Below are 18,027 nucleotides of genomic sequence, written 5' to 3'. Positions count from 1 at the left end.
TTCAGTGTAACTAGCACTGAAGCACTGTGGCGGTACCTCTATAATTTCAATCATTTCCGTTGTTGTATGGTGTACCCTTGATTCATACGTAGACTAACTTTTTGTTAAATATGCTTTTGCTCTTTTACCGGCTTCTATCATTTGACTGGGGCCATGCTAGAGCATCACCTTAAGGGGTTTTAGTCGAAGAAAGCGACCTCAGGATTTCTTCTTTGTAAACCTAGTACTTATTCTATCGATTTCTTTGCCGAACTGCTATATTACAAGGGCATAAACACACCAACATCGGTTGTCAAGCGATGCCGGGGAGACAAACACACACACACACACACACACACACGCACACATATGCGACAGGCTTTTTTCAGTTTCCGTCTACCAAATCCACTCACAAGGCTTTGGTTGGTACGAGGCTATAGTAGAAAACACTTGCCCTGTGTGCCACGCAGTGGGACTGAACCCGTAACCATGTGCTGGGAAGCAAGCTTCTTACCTCACAACTACATAATTTGGAATAAATATACTTATTCCAAATAAAGAGTGTTAGTCACTTAAACCGATGCAACCACTTGATTGGTTGTCTTTGTATATATATATATATATAGATAGATTTTCATTTACATCCATACATTTTCATAAAGCTACTGAGGGTAAATCAAATCTATAAAAAATCACCAATCATCTGTAGATCGTTAGAGTTTTACCATGAATAACGAAACAGTGAAATGTTATCCGGGACCCCGTGAAATATTATCCGGGACTCTGTGAAATGTTATCCGGGACCCCATGAAATATTATCGGGGACACCGTGAAATGTTATCCGGGACGCGAAGTTTTATTCCCTCGAGAGTTCCGGATCCCAGTATTAACTCCATTTGCATACAGCCAATCAGAGCAGAGCCACTTTTGTCCATTATTCCTTTCTTGCCAGAACCGTGCATTCCTTACTCTTTCCCCTTCTACTGGCAGACAGCATCTTCTCCGTCCTCTTACTACCTGTCGGGCAAGCGAATAAATATATGGAAATAATATTTTTTCCTACTTGGTGTTGATCCTTCAATGTTCACTGGTTACTCCGACGTTGGCACAATAATATACTTGCCCAAACAGAATTGCAGGATTTATTTCATTTTTTCCAGAAAAATGTTTTAAAAAAGTTATAGAGGTTTAAAGTTTGATCATTTTCACCCAGTCAGGAAACAGGATTTGGGAGCTGTCATTTTCTGCGTGACAAAAAACCACATGTTGTCAATATTTGTAAACAACACATGTTATATCTCCAGTAATTTTCTTTCACGTAAATAAATCTTATTTAGCTATTATTTTCAGCAGCGAAGTTCTCCCGTAATTTTCCTTCATGTAAATAAATATCTATTCTAATTTAAAAGAGAAAAAGCATGTATATGTTTGTGGCTTACGATTGACTAAAATTACCAAAATTATCAAACTTTAATTACTATTGACTCTTTATTTATTGATTTATAGCCCTTTACCCTCTATGTCTATGTATGTATATATACTAATAACCAATCACGCCTCCTCTACGAGCTATAGAGATTAAATTGAAGCTGTACAGTAACAGCTTCCCTAATATTGTATTCAACTTTTGGCACAATGCCAGAAGTTTCGGGAGAGAGGGGTAAGTCGATTACCGTATTATAATGTGTATAAAGAACCCTTTTTTGTCAAAAATTAGGCTAAAAAAATATGAGAGTTTCTTATACATAGATAGTATTATAATCCCTTACAAAACCTTTTTTGCAAATTTTAAGCCTAATAAATTGGGGCGGGGATCCTTATACACGTTAAAATACGGTACATTGACCCAAGTGCTTAACAGGTACTTTATTATCGACCCCGAAAGGATGAAAATCAAAGTCGACTACGGCGGCATTTGAACTCCGAACATAAAAGCAGACGAAACGCTGCTAAGCATTTTGCCCTGCTAAGCATTTTGCCCTGCTAAGCATTTTGCCAGCTCGCCGCCTTAAGTTTCCCTGACGCTGGTTTCAAATTATGGCACAAGGCCAGCAACTTCGAGAAAGGAGCATAAGCCGATTATATCCACCCCAGTGCTCAGTTGGTACTTCTTTTATCGACCCCGAAATGATGAAAGGTGAAGTCGACCTCGGTGGAATTTAAACTTAGAACGTGTGTGACAACGATTCTGCAGGCTCGTCGCCTCCAAACTTCCCTAATATTGAAGAAATGAAAAGAGTCCTAGAATACAATTGTTTTGATATCTTACGAAGACATCGGTCGACTACCAGGTGAGAATATCAGAGAATCAGTGCAGTAAAACGTCATTTCGTTACATTAACATTTCAATGTTATAAACTTTATAACATGTTTTATAACATAAAGCACGTTTTGTGTTACATTTCTATTTGCGGCAATCGTACGATTCAATATACAACGCAAAATTATGGAGAAGGAATGGATGATGCAATACTAGCGCTCTTACAAGAAACAATAACAGAGTATATTCCAAAGCCAAAACCTGTTGAGCAGAGTGGCGCAGTGGAAGCGTGCTGGGCCCATAACCCAGAGGTCCGTAGATCGAAACTACGCTCTGCTAATAATTAAAATTTTTACTATGTTTGTGTGAATGTGTATGTATATATATAAACATGCATATATATACGTGTGTGTGTATGTTATATATATGCGAAATTGCAGGATGCTCATGAATAGTCTATACAATGGGAATTGAGCATCGTCTTGATACGTTTCGTGCAACCAATGGAGCCATTTATTGAAGTATTCTAATGTTTCTTATAAAATTTTATACATTTTCCTATGATTTCCAATAAACATTGCTGACTATTCTTCCTTTTTCATCCATGTTTTCCCTCTGAATTTTCAAATTATATAGGTAACTCTTCTAATATAAGAAATTACTTATCTGAAAAAGCATTACTCTAGCCTATCTTAGAAATTCTTACCTCAGAGTGCCCAGCCCATATACACCACCAAAAAATATTTTCGCTCCTGGTCCCAGTCAAAAAACGAAGGAAGTTGTACTGAATAGTTTGCATACATTGACAAAGCCTTTTTTATGAACTGACATATGTCGTCTATATTGTACATCTTTGTAGAGTCGATCTTCCTCTATACAAATATTCAGGCAATATGTCAATCAGAACTACCGTGACCTCATGTACCAGATTGAGTGACCTTCTACGTAGCAAACACATTGCTTGACGTTTAAGAATATCAGATTGTGAGAATGCGAAGCTGATTTTTTTTTTTTTTCAGCATAGTTTCTATGTTAAATTCCACCTTTTTCGAAACTAACAAGTGTTGTGACACCACTGAATGGTCTGAGTCGCCTTACCAACATCATGAATATATGCCCAAATTTCACACCTACCCTGGTCGAAAGCAATAAGGTGTTTCCTTCAATTGTTCCCACATTTCTATTTTTCAAATTGAGTATGAAGTGCTGAGGGCCCCACTTTAATTATGTTTTTCGATATTTAGTTTTACTTAGTTTTTTACTACTTTCTGCAATGTATGGCGACCGCAGTCAAATATCAACAGGTGTGTATGCATATGCATATATATATATATGTGTGTGTGTGTGTGTGTGTGTGTGTGTGTGTGTGTGTGTGTGTTGTGTGTGTGCGTGTGTGCGTGCACACTCGTTCATATTTGACTGTGGTCACCATACATTGCGGAAAGTAGCCAAAAAGTATCGATAAACGTAATTAAAGTTATCAGCACGATACTCAATTTGAAGTAAAGAAATATGGGAGCATTTGAAAGAACCACTTTTGGCCTTTCGACCAGGTCTGGGGGCGAAATTTGGGCATATATTTATGATGTTGGTAAGGAAACTCAGATCAGTTAGTGGTGCCACAACACTTTTTATGTCGACGATGGTGGAATTTCATATAGAAACTATACACACACACACACATATATATATACACGCATGCATGTACGTTTGTATATGAGATGCGTTCCTGCGCAATATATTTCGATTCACGTTGCTGTATCCACGCGGTTGTAAAATTTGAGTACTCCGTCGACGGACTGAAGTCCCATTCTGGGTGGAGTAATATCTACACCGAGGAATCTGGGAGCCTGTCATTATGAACCTACGACTAGGACGTTTGATCCTTCTTTCTTAAAGCAGTTCAATATGATCAAGAACCGAAAATAAGGACTGCTGAAGAGAGGATAAGAAGCAACAGAACATACATCATAGATTCCAGGTAAGAACTTCTAAGCTAGAGTGCTGCTATATACAAACATACATAAATCTGAACGTAACTTTAACACTAACTATAATGAATGAAATATATTCCAAAAAATCAGCTTCGAATTCTCACATTCTGATATTCCTAAACGTCAAGCAATGTGTTTGGTACGCAGGAGGTCACTCAATCTGGTACAGGAGGTCACGGTAGTTCTGATTGACTTACTGCCCGTATATATGTATATATGCATGTATATATATATATGTGTGTATACACGCATTCATGCACAAATATATGTGTGTATATGCATATGTACGTACATATATATAATATATATATAATATATATATATATATATATATATATATATATATATATATATATATATATATATATATATATATATACACATAACCTTATTTTTATATACAGATATACATATATATATAATACATATATATATACACACATATATACATTTATATATACATATATACGTTCATATATATATATATATATATATATATATATATATATATGTACATATACATACATATATGTGTTTTTGTGTATATGTATGCGTATGTGTATATATATATATGTGTGTGTGAGTGTGTGTGTGTATCAGTGTGCCCGTGTATGTAAATGTATGTATGGTTAGGTCTATGTATATATATATATATATATATATATATATATATATATATATATATATATGCACACATACGCACGCGTACGCAGTCACACAGACACACATGTATGGACTTAATGGACAATATGTGTGGCGCTTTCTAATGTTTCCGTTCGTGAATCTTCTACCATTTTATTTCTTTTTAATTTTTTTTTTATTTTTCATAGTTGAAGATTGTATTTGTGTTGTTGCTGTACGTCGTTCATAAATATTAGATAAGTTTTTCTTTCACACTTGTTTTTTTTTTATATCATAGTTGTTGCCATACGCAAGCATCTTCTCCTTCTTCATCCCAGTAGTGAATGAACGAAAATTACGAATAGATAAATGAACGAATGAAAACTCGATGAAGGAAAAAGCAGAGTAAATAAACTGTGAAATGAAGAAATGTAACAAGAAAACAAAAAGCGATCTATTGTCTGCTATCTTAAAATAAAATTAAAAAATGCAAATACAAGAAAAGTACACCTCCATCCCGCTACGAAATACAATAACTTTAGAATCAAAGCAAAAAAAAAAAAAAAAGACAGAGTGGGGATATAAGGACGAGTAATAAATGAGCTAGACTGTTTAGTTGCAATTAAAAATGTCGGATTTGCGATTTCCTTAAACTTTTATTGCGCAGCGTTGTTGTTGTTTAAAGTGACACGTGATTTGTCAATGGAACATCCGACTATAAAACTCGCTCTCGAACAGAATTGAACTCCTAAATATTGAATGAGAGGTGCCACGATAAATAACAATAAGCATAATATATGTATGTGCGCGCGTACGCGTAGACGAGCACACACGCACGCGTAAACATGCACACGCGCACACACTCATACACACACAAACACACACACACACACCACACTTATATATATATATATATATATATATATTATATATTATATATATGTATGTATGTATGTATGGTGTGTGTGTGTGTGTATATGTATAAATATATATACACGTTTGTATAATAATATAAACTGAGAATGTGTGTCTGTCTGTCGGTTTGTCTGTGTGAATCCTTAAAACTTGAGAACTACACAGCCAATTTCATTCAAATTTTATACATGCCTTACTTAGAGTCCATGGAGTGTCATGGGCAAAAGAATTTAACTTCTTGCCTAGAGCGAGCCATAGCAATATTATATCCTCTCACTATTTCAGTATTACGTGTAAAGGTGAAACAAAAAACGTCTCTCTATTGTATGTATATGGATGTATATAAATGTGTGCATATATAGATATATATATTATATATATATATATACATTTACATATATATACATACACTATATATATATATATATATATATATATATATATATATAATTTATTAATCAATTAGGGTAGCAAAAAATTCAGTAAAAATTTATCGCTACCAGAGGCCTGATGGAAAAGAGAAAATAGTCAAAGACTAAATATGTATAAATATAACAATTAGGAATGGCCTAAACAGGCCATTCGTCCACAGAAAGAAGCAGCCAGAATCCACCGCCAAGTATGTATTCGGAAATAAGGTGAAAATTAAAAACTTTACCTAATCATGAATTAGGGTAAATGTTTTTAAATTTTCACCTATTTCGAATTACACTACTTGGCGGTTGGAGTTCTGGCGTCTTTGGTGGACGAATGGCCTGTTTAGGCCATTCTAAATTGTTAGATATATATATATATATATATATATAGATATATGTATGTATATATATAGATATAATGCATACATGTATACGTCTAGATATATTTCTATAGATATACATATGTATACATGTATGTCTAGATATATATATATATATATATATATATATATAGATGTACATGTAATATGTACACATATATACATGCACATATATATACACCCATACACACTTACACACAAACACACACACACACACACATACATATGCGCAGGTGTGACTGTGGGGTAACAAACTTGGTTCCAAAACACATGGTCCTCAGTTCAGTCCCACTGTGTGGTAACTTGGCATGTGTCTTCTGCTAAAGCCCCTGACCAACCAAAGCCTTGTCAGTGGATTTTGTAAACAGAAACTGAAATAAATCAATTGTATGTATCTATATATGTAGGTCTATCTGTGTGTCTTTGTTTTTCTCCATCATCACTGGTTCACAACTGGTGTTCGTTTATTTACATCCCTATAACTTACTGGTTTCACAAGAAGAAACTAATAGAATACGTACCAGGCTTATGTGTTTTGGTATTGCAACATGAATGACAATGGTCAGAGACTACTTGAATTTTGCACATACCGTGACCTGTGCATCACCAATACATTCTTTGCCAACAAGACATCTCACAAAGCATCTTGGAGACATCCAAGTTATCACCACTGGCATCAGCTGGACCTCATCAGTACACGAAGATCCTTTCTGAAATATGTTCAACTGACCCGTAGTTACCACAGCATGGATTGTAACACAGATCATTCACTAATAAGAAGCAGGGTGTGGATTCTGCCTAAGACCACGCATTAACACTGACAGAACCTCGGACCCTACAGTGCGAAAATGTTTTGCTGTTTCTATCAAGGTTTCCCTCAGTAGCTGCCCAACCTCATCTGCTGAAAGTAGGTGGAATTGTATCAGGGAAGCTTTGTATACCACATCAATAGATACTTTCGGCATTATAGAAAGGCAAAACCCAGGTAGGTTCAGTGTTGGGCTCTCAGAGCTGGAAACAGTTATTGAAGCAAAACCTTCAGCTCTGATGCAATAAAAGAGTGATTCTTCTACAAAGTCACTCGAAGACCTCAGAAAGGCAAGAAATAAAACCCAACTCACTGTCAGACGCTGTGCAAATAGGTATTGGCAGGAAATCTGTCAGAGTTTTCAGTCAGCTGCTGACAGTGGCGACACCCGTGGAATGTACGCCGGTTTGAAGAAGGCCCTCGGTCTATCCGCAACCAAGTCAGCCCCTCTGAAATCAACTACTGGAGATCTCATCAAGGACCAAAGCAAGCAAATGGATAGATGGGTGGAGTTCTATCAGGATCTCTACTCACGGGAGACTACGGCTGCAATCGAGGGTGTCAAGTTCTTGCCAGTCATGTGCCAACTTGACAGTCTGCCATCTATAGCAGAGCTCATCAAGGCTATTGACTCCCTAGCAAGTAACAAAGCTCCGGGAAAAGACAGCATCCCCTTAGAGATCATCAAAACCGGCAAAAACACCATCCTGCTTCGGCACATTCATGAGCTTCTGTGTCAGTGCTGGGAAGAGGGTACAGTCCCTCAGGATATGCGGAATGCTAACATCATTACGCTTTACAAAAGGAAATCTGACCGTGGTGATTGTAACAATTACTATTGTAACAATTACTATTGGAAAGACCTTTCCTCGCGTTATTCTGTCTAGACAACAATTGCTTGCTTCTCGAATTTAACCAGAATCGCAGTGTGGCTTTAGAAGAAGCAGATCAACTATTGACATGATATTCTTCCATACGCCAGCTTCAGGAGAAGTCCAGAGATCAGAAAATGCCTTTATATATGGCCTTCATTGATCGGACAAAGGCTTTGACTTGCTAAGTAGAAAAGGCCTCTTCATCCTGCTCCAAAAATTCGGATGTCCACCAAAGCTGCTGCGGATCATCAAATATTTCCATGATGATATGCAAGGCACAATACAGCAGAATGATTCAACATCAGCCGCTTTCCAAATTAAAAACGGGGTAAAGCAAGGTTGTGTCCTTGCTCCTACATTATTTGGCATCTTTTTCTCGCTGCTGCTGTCACAAGCCATTGAGACATCAGATGATGGAGTGTTTCTGCACAGTAGAATTGACGGAAAACTGTTCAATCTCTCGCGTCTGCGTGCCAAGACCAAAGTCAGAAGACTCCTGATCAAGGAGATGCTATTTGCTGATGATGCCGCTCTGGTATCACACACAGAAGAAGCCCTACAAAGGCTCATCAACTGTTTTGAGCAAGCATGTAGCGACTTTGGCTTACTTATCAGCCTCAAGAAGACCAATATCATGGGTCGGGCTACATCAGACATCCCAAACATACATATTGGAGACCACGGACTACAGGAGGTGGAGACGTTTACCTATTTTGGCTCTACCGTCACCTACAACCTATCGCTTGATGCTGAGCTCAATATACACTGTGATGGCCCAACTCTCCAAATGGGCATGGGACAAAAATAAGCTGACCATGACCACAAAAATGAAGATTTACCAGGCATGTGTACTTAGCACTCTACTGTATGGAAGTGAGACTTGGACGCCATACACACGCCAAGAGCGTCGCCTAAATATCTTTCACCTGCGCTGCCACCGGAAAATCATTCGCATCAAATGGCAGAATCATGTCCCCAACAAAGATGTCCTCAAGCAAGCAGGAATACCAAGCATGTTTGCACTCCTCACACAAAAAACGTGAGATGGCTTGGACATGTTAGCCGTATAGAAGATAGCAGAATCCACAAGGACATAATCTACGGAGAGCTTGTTAGGGGCACTATGTCTGTGAGAAGACTGTTCTTACGATACAAGGATGTTTGCAAAAGGGACATGAATGCCTGCAACATCAATATTACCAACTGGAAAGCAGTTGCCAAACGAGATCGATAAAATGACCTAGTGGTTCGCCGAACGAGATCGATAAAATAACTTAGTGGTTCGTCAAACGACAACGATAAAATGACTTAGCGATTCGCCAAATGCGATCGATAAAATGACTTAGATGTTCGACAAACGAAATCGATAAAATGACTTGACGGTTCGGCTAACGAAATCGACGAAAAGGAATTAGGAGGTCCCTAAATGAGATCGATAAAATGAATTAGCCTTTCGCCAAACGAGATCGATAAATTGACATAGCGGTTCGCCAACCATAATCGATAAAATGACTTAGCGGTACACCAATCGAGATCGAAAAAATGGCCTAGTGATTCGACAAACCAGATCGATAAAATGACCTAGCGGTTCGCCATACCAGAGCGATAAAATGAATCAGCAGTTCGCAAGTCGAGATCGATAAATTGCTTAGCGGTTCGCTAAACGGGATCGGTAAAAGGAATTAGCATTTCGGTAAACGAGATCGATAAAATGACACAGCAGATCGCCAAACGTGATCAATAAATTGACCTTGTGGTTCGCCATATGAGGTCGATAAAATGACTTAGCGGTTCGCCAAACAAGCTCGATAAAATGACTTAGCGTTTCGCCAAACGAGATTGATAAAATGACTTGGTGGTTCGCCAATCGAGATCGAAAAAATGGCCTAGTGGTTCGACAAAATAGATCGGTAAAAGGACTTAGCGTTTCGGTAAACGTGATCGATAAAATGACTTAGCGGTTCGCGAAGCGGGATCGATAAAATGAGTTAGCGGTACACCAAACGACATCTATAAAATGACTTAGCGGTTTGCCAAATGTGATCGATAAAATGACCTAGCGGTTCGCCAACCATAATAGATAAAGTTACCTGGCGGTATGCCAAACAAGATCGAGAAAATGACTAAACGGTACGCCATACGATATCGATAAAATAAGCAGTATACTATAAGCACTAAAAGACAGGACATTTCCTTGTCCTGTCTTTTACTGCTTATATTTTGTACTGTCGTTACTGTCCTGTTTTTGTTACAATTTTTACCCCTCTGCAAAAAGATCTCAAATTTTATTTGATTTGCTTTTCGCAGGAAGGAAAGTTTCTATCGAAGATATGTCTCGCCTTCACCTTCGAAACGTAGAGTACATGAAAGCATGGTGACTGAAGAAGGGTTTTTTTTCCTTGTGTTATTTGTCCTGTACTCTATTTTTTTTTTGTTGTTTAAGAAAAATGACCAGTTCCTTGGGTTTGTGTCTATGTTTTCGTTTCTCATTGTGTTCGACGATTTTTGGTGTCCTGTACTCATATATGCGTGTATACATACATGTAGAGGTAGATACGTACATATATGTATATATATATGCATATGTTTTATTTATTAATATATTATATGACAGAACGCACGCATCCCTTTCTAAGTAAGATTGTTCTTGATATATATGTGTATATATATATATATATGTGTGTGTGTGTGTGTGTGTGTGTGTGTGTATATAACATATATATTCATAATATAATATTAAATAATATATATATATATATAGCGTATATATCTTTATATGTAAAAGTGAAGTTGTGTGTCTGTCTCCTACGATTTAGATTCCTAACTACTCCCACATTTTGCGGTGCAGTTTAACCAAAAGCGGGTATCTTATAGTCATGATTCATATCGAGCCCTTCTGGGTATTAGCGTGCGTCTACGATGAGTCTACGATTAAAAAAAATTTACCATCAATTTTTCCCATTTTCAATGCATTTTTTTGCTATTATATAAGGGAAGTAACTCTCTAAAAATGCTTATATAGTTATTTCCCTTACAAACCCGAGCAACGCCGGTCGATACTGCTAGTTCATAATATAATATTAAATAATATATATATATAGGTGTATTCATGTATTCATATAGGTGCATATATAAATATGTTCGTTTGTATGTGTGTTTTTTTCTTTGTCATTCCATAAGTTCAAAATGAATCTCTTCCCACGTAGTTGCCGACAATCCGACCGAGCGCTGTTAAACTGTTTCCATGTAGCAAGTTTCTAGTTTATCAACAGAGGTCTAATAGGGAATATGTCAACACCTCTCCACATACACACTTATGTATATGTATGTATGTATGTATGTAGACATACAGGTAAAAAACATACGCATACAAAAACCTGGATTGTATGCCTATGTGTTTATTTTGCTCACATTTTTTGACGTCCTGTATCCATATATGCATGCATATATTCATATATATCTAGGTTATGTACATATATGTAAGTATGCATATATGTATATTATTTGTATTCGTATTCTTCATGTATCTTCATCCAGGAAGCATTAGCATTATGCTTATTCATATGCAACATTTCTGCCATGCATTCTTGTTTTATAGAATTAGCGCCTGTTAATTTAGTGCCATTTGTCATAGAAGAAGAAATTAAACTCAACTTACTTTTATCATGTTGAGTAATTTCTTGCCTTACTTTTTATCTCCTGTTTAGCTCACAGTTATTTTTCTGGTGTGTCCAGATTAAGTGATATTTCGTCATGTTTCCAAAATAGAATGGCAACATGCAGCTTTTCTTCTGCCAACTTCCGTTTCCTAATTGGTGAAACGCTTGTAACATACCATCGAGGTCTGTAGACAACTTTTGGGAATAAGGGATATTGAGAAGTGGATGTAGGAGAGACATGATTCTGATATGCATTACCATCGAAAGACAACTATTCACTTGTTGGTGATGATCGATATTATACATATTTCAACCGGCTACTAATGGATTTGATTTGAGAGTTTTCCGACAAATGTTAATCCATTTCACAGAAATGCTGGCACTACGTTCGTTACAGGAACAGAGCAAATGGAATAGAGTCATGAACGAAAATGCATGGATGGTTACGAGGATAATAACCCTCATTGAAAAAAACTTATGCGATATGCCGCAGTGACTCTGAATATGTAGCAGTGTTAAACAATCCGGAGCCGCCAACCTTGGAAAGTTAGGAAATAATGCAAAGTGATAATCCCCATTTAACGGACGATGTAGAGGATTTCATATATACGAGTGTGTGCGTGAGAATGTAAGATACTTTAAGATACAGCAGCAGTTGACACAGTTGCAAGTTCGTCCTCTCAATCGGATTTTATTCAATGGAAAGACAGCTGCTCTGGATCGAAACGGCTTGATACCAGTAACGCTGAAGATAAGCTGGATGAGGTGTTGAAAGGCATTTCAGCCAAAGCTCAAACGGTACTCCCATTCCACTGCACTGGATCGGTCTTTGTTTCATCGGTACCGATTGGGGGAAAGACAAAGTTGACCTCGGCGAGATTTAAATTGAGAGCACAAAATACACGGAGCCTTCTAACCAAAGCTCTAATGAATTTGTTCGTTCACCGATGCGCCTGTTCACCGCCATGTTTCTGCAGAAAACATCGTCCAAAAGGTACATCTTTTACTCTTTTACTCTTTTTCTTTTTTCATTCATTTGCCTGCGGCCATGCTGACGCACCGCCTTTAGTCGAGCAAATCGACCCCGGGACTTATTCTTTGTAAGCCTAGTACTTTTTCTATCAGTCTCTTTTGCCGAACCGCTAAGTTACGGGGACATAAACACACCAGCATCGGTTGTCAACCAATGCTAGGGGGACAAACACGGACACACAAACATACACATACACATATATATACATATATATAAGACGTACTTCCTTCAGTTTTCGTCTACCAAATCCACTCACAAGGATTTGGTCGGCCCGAGGCTATAGTAGAAGACACTTGCCCAAGATGCCACGGAGTGGGACTGAACCCGGAACCATGTGGTTGGTAAGCAGGCTCCTTACCACACAGCCACTCCTGCGCCTATATATTTTACTTTTCTAAATAATAAGAGTGCAGCTATGCTGCGGCACTACTTCATTGGACTTAGTCGAACAAAATCAACTTTATTTTTAAGGCTGGTGCTTATTCTGTCGGTCTCCTTTGCATATGGAATCGCTAGATTAGAGGGCGTAACCACACCAGCCTTGGTTGTCAAACAATGAAGGACAACATAAAAGAGAAAGACACACACACACACACACACACACACATATGCATACATACATACAAGACGGTCATCTTTCAGTTTCTATTTATCAAATCCACTCAAAAAGCAGTGGTCAGCCGCTACAAAATCCCAGCCAAAAATGCCGTGCTGTGGGACTGAACACAGGACTACACAGGTGGGGAGACAAACTTCTTAACAACACAGCCACACTTCCGTTTACAAACAGAGCTTTTTTCAATACATAGCTACGACACTACACATGTACATACAGTTATACTCGGAGAAGAACAAAACAAATTCTATTAAACATGTAACAACCTCTCTGTCAGCCTATCTCTCTGTCAGCCTATCTCTCGCTATTACTCCCAGTATGCATTTGGATTTATAAGAGATTAGATTAACATAAATACTCAATGAATTATTTTGAATATATTTACACAATATATTGATTCTCATAAAACAATAAAACATGAAAGCACGTGTTTACTTATATAAGTATATGTGTATATATATACATATATATATATATATATATATATATATATATATATATATATATATATTATATATAGATACGTATATATATACATATATATATATTATATATATATATATATGTATGTATATATATGTATATATATATACATATATACATATATGTATATATATGTTTATATATATGTATATATATAGTATATATATGTATATATATGTATATATATGTATATATACATATATATATATATATGTGTGTGTGTGTGTGTATGTATGTATGTATATATATAATATATATATGTGTGTGTGTGGTGTGTATGTATGTATGTATATATATATATATATATATATGTGTGTGTGTGTGTGTATGTATGTATGTATATATATGTGTGTATGTTTATGTAAATGTAATTGTATGGTTGTGTATGTTTGTGTGTATGAAAGAAAATTAAAAATTATATATTATATATATTGATTATATATTACTACTAATAAATATACATGTGTGTGTATATAAGTAAAAAAAAATAGATGCGTTTGTTGTGTGTGCATATATATATATGTCTGTCTGTATGTGTGTGTGTGTTTGTGTGTGTGTGTGTGTGTGTGTGTACATATACACATATATTACGAGTTTTGTTCGATGTTTCTTCCCAAACCAAGCGCACGTAATATCATCACCGTGTATGTAGACGCCATTCTTTGTATTCCTGGCAATTCATACTTGCATACACAAATATATACACGCATAAATACGGAAGAGAAAAGTGTAGGTAAAGACGTATGTGGATACGTGAGTATATGTGCAAGCGTCTATGTTTATATATATATATGTGTGTGTGCGTGTGCGTGTGCGTGTGCGTGTGTAATCTTATGGATAGGCCAGCAAGAATATAACTATATAAAATGGTGGCTTTCTATACCGAATTATGTACATGCCACAGTAAGTTCTTTGAAGTCTTTTACTACTATATATGATTTATGTCGTATTTGTCAGTAAGGTTATTTCAATAAAGTTGATGCTATAGGAAAAAAACGCTATCTTCCTCAGTCAATTCACTATAAATTCGATCTGTTGCTAACTACGTAATCATCATATCTATAACGAAGCCTTCTTCCTTTGTTTTTCCCCATTCTCCTATTTCCACCACATCTGTCTTTCTCTCTCTCTCTCTCTCTCTCTCTCCCCGTCCGCCTCCCGCTGTCTCTTTCTCCGTGTCTCTCTACCTTTGTCTCACTCTCTCACTCACACTGCCACCAACACACGTACGCATACGTACATAAATAGAGACACACATATATGCATAAACCAATGCGCAACACAAATATGGACGCATCTATGAAGACAGGAACACTCATATGTGTGTGTGTATGTGTGTGTGTATATGTATGATGTATGAATATACATACATACATATATACGTATATATATATATATATGCCATATACATATTTATGGATGTAAGTACGTATGTATATATATGTGTGTATTGTGTATATGTGTGTGTATATGTATATATATTTGCATATAGATAGATGAATATATACGTATATATATATATATATGTATATTCATGAATGTATATACATATACCCAATATACATATATACACATTCGTATACGTTTATATGCATATGTAAATATGTATGTAGATGTTTGTAGTTATGTGTGTGTGTATGTGTGTGTCTGGGTCCATGTGTACATATATATATATATGTGTGTGTGGTGTGTGTGTGTGTGTGTACGTATGTGTGTGTGTACGTGTGTGTGTGTGTGGTGTGTGTGTGTGTGTGTGTGTATGTGTGCGTATGTATGTATGTGTATATATATTAAAATATCTAATTCACTTGGATGAAAAATGTTGAATCCTCATATCTATAAACATAGCAGATGATTTTTCTCCATCCAAGGGTTTCGTAATTATGAGCTGTTATTTATAGTTTTATCTACTTCGAGATCCATTTTTGAACACGAAAATATTTCGTATCTTTCGAAGCTTCTATATGATCAAGACGAAGGCAATAGCCAATTATTGCTGGTAAAAGTGATACTTTTTAAAATGGTAATCCGAAGTGTTCCTATGGTGTGATTGTTGGGCGTCCACCATGTTTACTAGACCATTCAAGATTCGAATCCCACTCGCATACCTTTATTTTTGGGGCGTATGTTTTTTTCTTCCATTTTAGGGTTTTGTGATTAAGTACTTGCACGTTATTCTCTTTATATCTTAAGTGTCTAATTCGAGTTCCACCGTTCAAAATTAAATACCAAAACGTCGATTTAATTCATATCTTCCGCAGTTTCTAAATTCTTATTATTTCAACAATGTCTGTATATGTGTATGCTGTTGAATGTGTGTGTGTGCATAAACTAATCACGGACACTTAGAGGGTGGTACTGGTGTTACACAAATGTTTATCACCATAGTCCAACGATGTGCAGATGTCTCTATGATTCTATGATGACCTCATTTATCATTCCATCTACGGAAACTCCTGTGGCGATGAAAGAGTAGAAATATGTCCAGAACGAATCAGTTTTAAGCGCACAGTTAAAAGTCTACACATGGGCCGCATGTGTCATAGGCTAACGTTGTTGTTAAGTTTTCCCATCACAAGGACCAAATCAGCTGGAGAACTTTCGTCTGTCACCTATGCTTTAAACCATAAAGGTATGCAGTGAGAGCGAATAGTCATCTGAAGAGTCACGGACGGATGATCAGAAATGGTATTTATAACAAAGAAATGCAAGGAGACAGAAAATATCCTAGAAGACGGAGCAGTCATCATATACGTTTGTGAGCGTTTGTGTGTGTGCATGTGTGTGTAAGTGTGTGTGTAAGTGTGTGTTTGTGTGTGTGTGCGTATGTGTGTGTGTATGTGTGTGTTTGTGTGTGTGTGTATTTTAAATTATGCCACTATCGAATATCAAATTCTGCGACTAACCCGATGTTAACAGAATGCTAAAGTGGAATTATGTTGGTCCATAAACGTTAATCTCCGTAGGTCAAAACTTCGTTTTACTATATGCGTCTTTTTTCTTTATCCACTTAATCGTACTTTACAGTATTTCCTTGCTAACAAGCATCCTACGGAGACCGGACCTGGGAGTAATGGTGACGTAAAGGTCCATCCCTTTCACCATCAAACTCTTAACCTCACCAGCTGAAGCAGGGCCAAAATTTGCTCGACAGACCTACAGTCGTGGCCAATGATTTTGGCAAAAGCGTTATTTTGCACCAAATATATATAAACATGCCTATCTAAGACAAAAGGTTGATTTGTTTAAGCATACACGAGCATATTAACGAAGAATAATAACACACTTGAACCATATGTACAATAATAAGGTGTGATACACAGTTATTCCAATTCCTCTCAGCATTTGCAGTGGCGATCCCTATTTTTCGAGACGTCCATGATTCGTCTAGGCATGATGGAAACCAAGGATTTAGTCAGTTTTATGTTTACAGACCTCCATTTTTATTGTACGGGAGCTTTCAAATGTTTAATATTTGTTGGCTTTTCTCTATCAACTCGGATTTTAAGAATGGTCACAAAATTTCAATACGTTTATCTCGAAGATATTTCTAACACTTATTAGCAGTGTGGCGAGATATTCTATCTTGTTAGAATATGCAAGTTTCTTCGCCAAACTGCCTCTCAATGGCTGCAAGCAGATGGTTTTCAAAGATATTTTAGTACCAAGTGGAATTTATAGAAGTGTTATTCGGCAAAGCTGACACTGATCCAACACCACACATGAAGGGTTTCTGGATGCTTGACCGTGGGTATGATACAGGCCTCATCATAGTGTTCAGCTTTGTCGCCTTCTGACGAGCCTTTTTCAAGATGTCCCAAACCTCTGAAATGTTGCTTCATCAGAAAAAAATCGCTTTCTCCCATTGTTCACCAGACTAATTTTTATATTTTCTGCAAAACCTGTCCTTCACGTTTTTCATGGACAAAAAATGTTTCTTTGCAGCACTCTGTGAAGTGAGACCATTGTCAAGAAGTCGTCGTCGAAC

General features: G+C 36.8%; 1 non-coding gene across 1 annotated transcript; it reads left to right on the top strand.

Moving 5' to 3' along the window:
- Positions 1-2,506: 2,506 nt before the first annotated feature.
- On the top strand, positions 2,507-2,578 carry Trnam-cau. The gene has a single exon. It is a non-coding gene; the product is annotated as a tRNA-Met (tRNA).
- Positions 2,579-18,027: the final 15,449 nt, after the last annotated feature.

Source organism: Octopus sinensis, linkage group LG7, assembly GCF_006345805.1.
Source record: "Octopus sinensis linkage group LG7, ASM634580v1, whole genome shotgun sequence".
Classification (NCBI taxonomy): Eukaryota; Metazoa; Mollusca; class Cephalopoda; order Octopoda; family Octopodidae; genus Octopus; species Octopus sinensis.
This window is presented reverse-complemented; position numbering and strand designations above follow the sequence as displayed.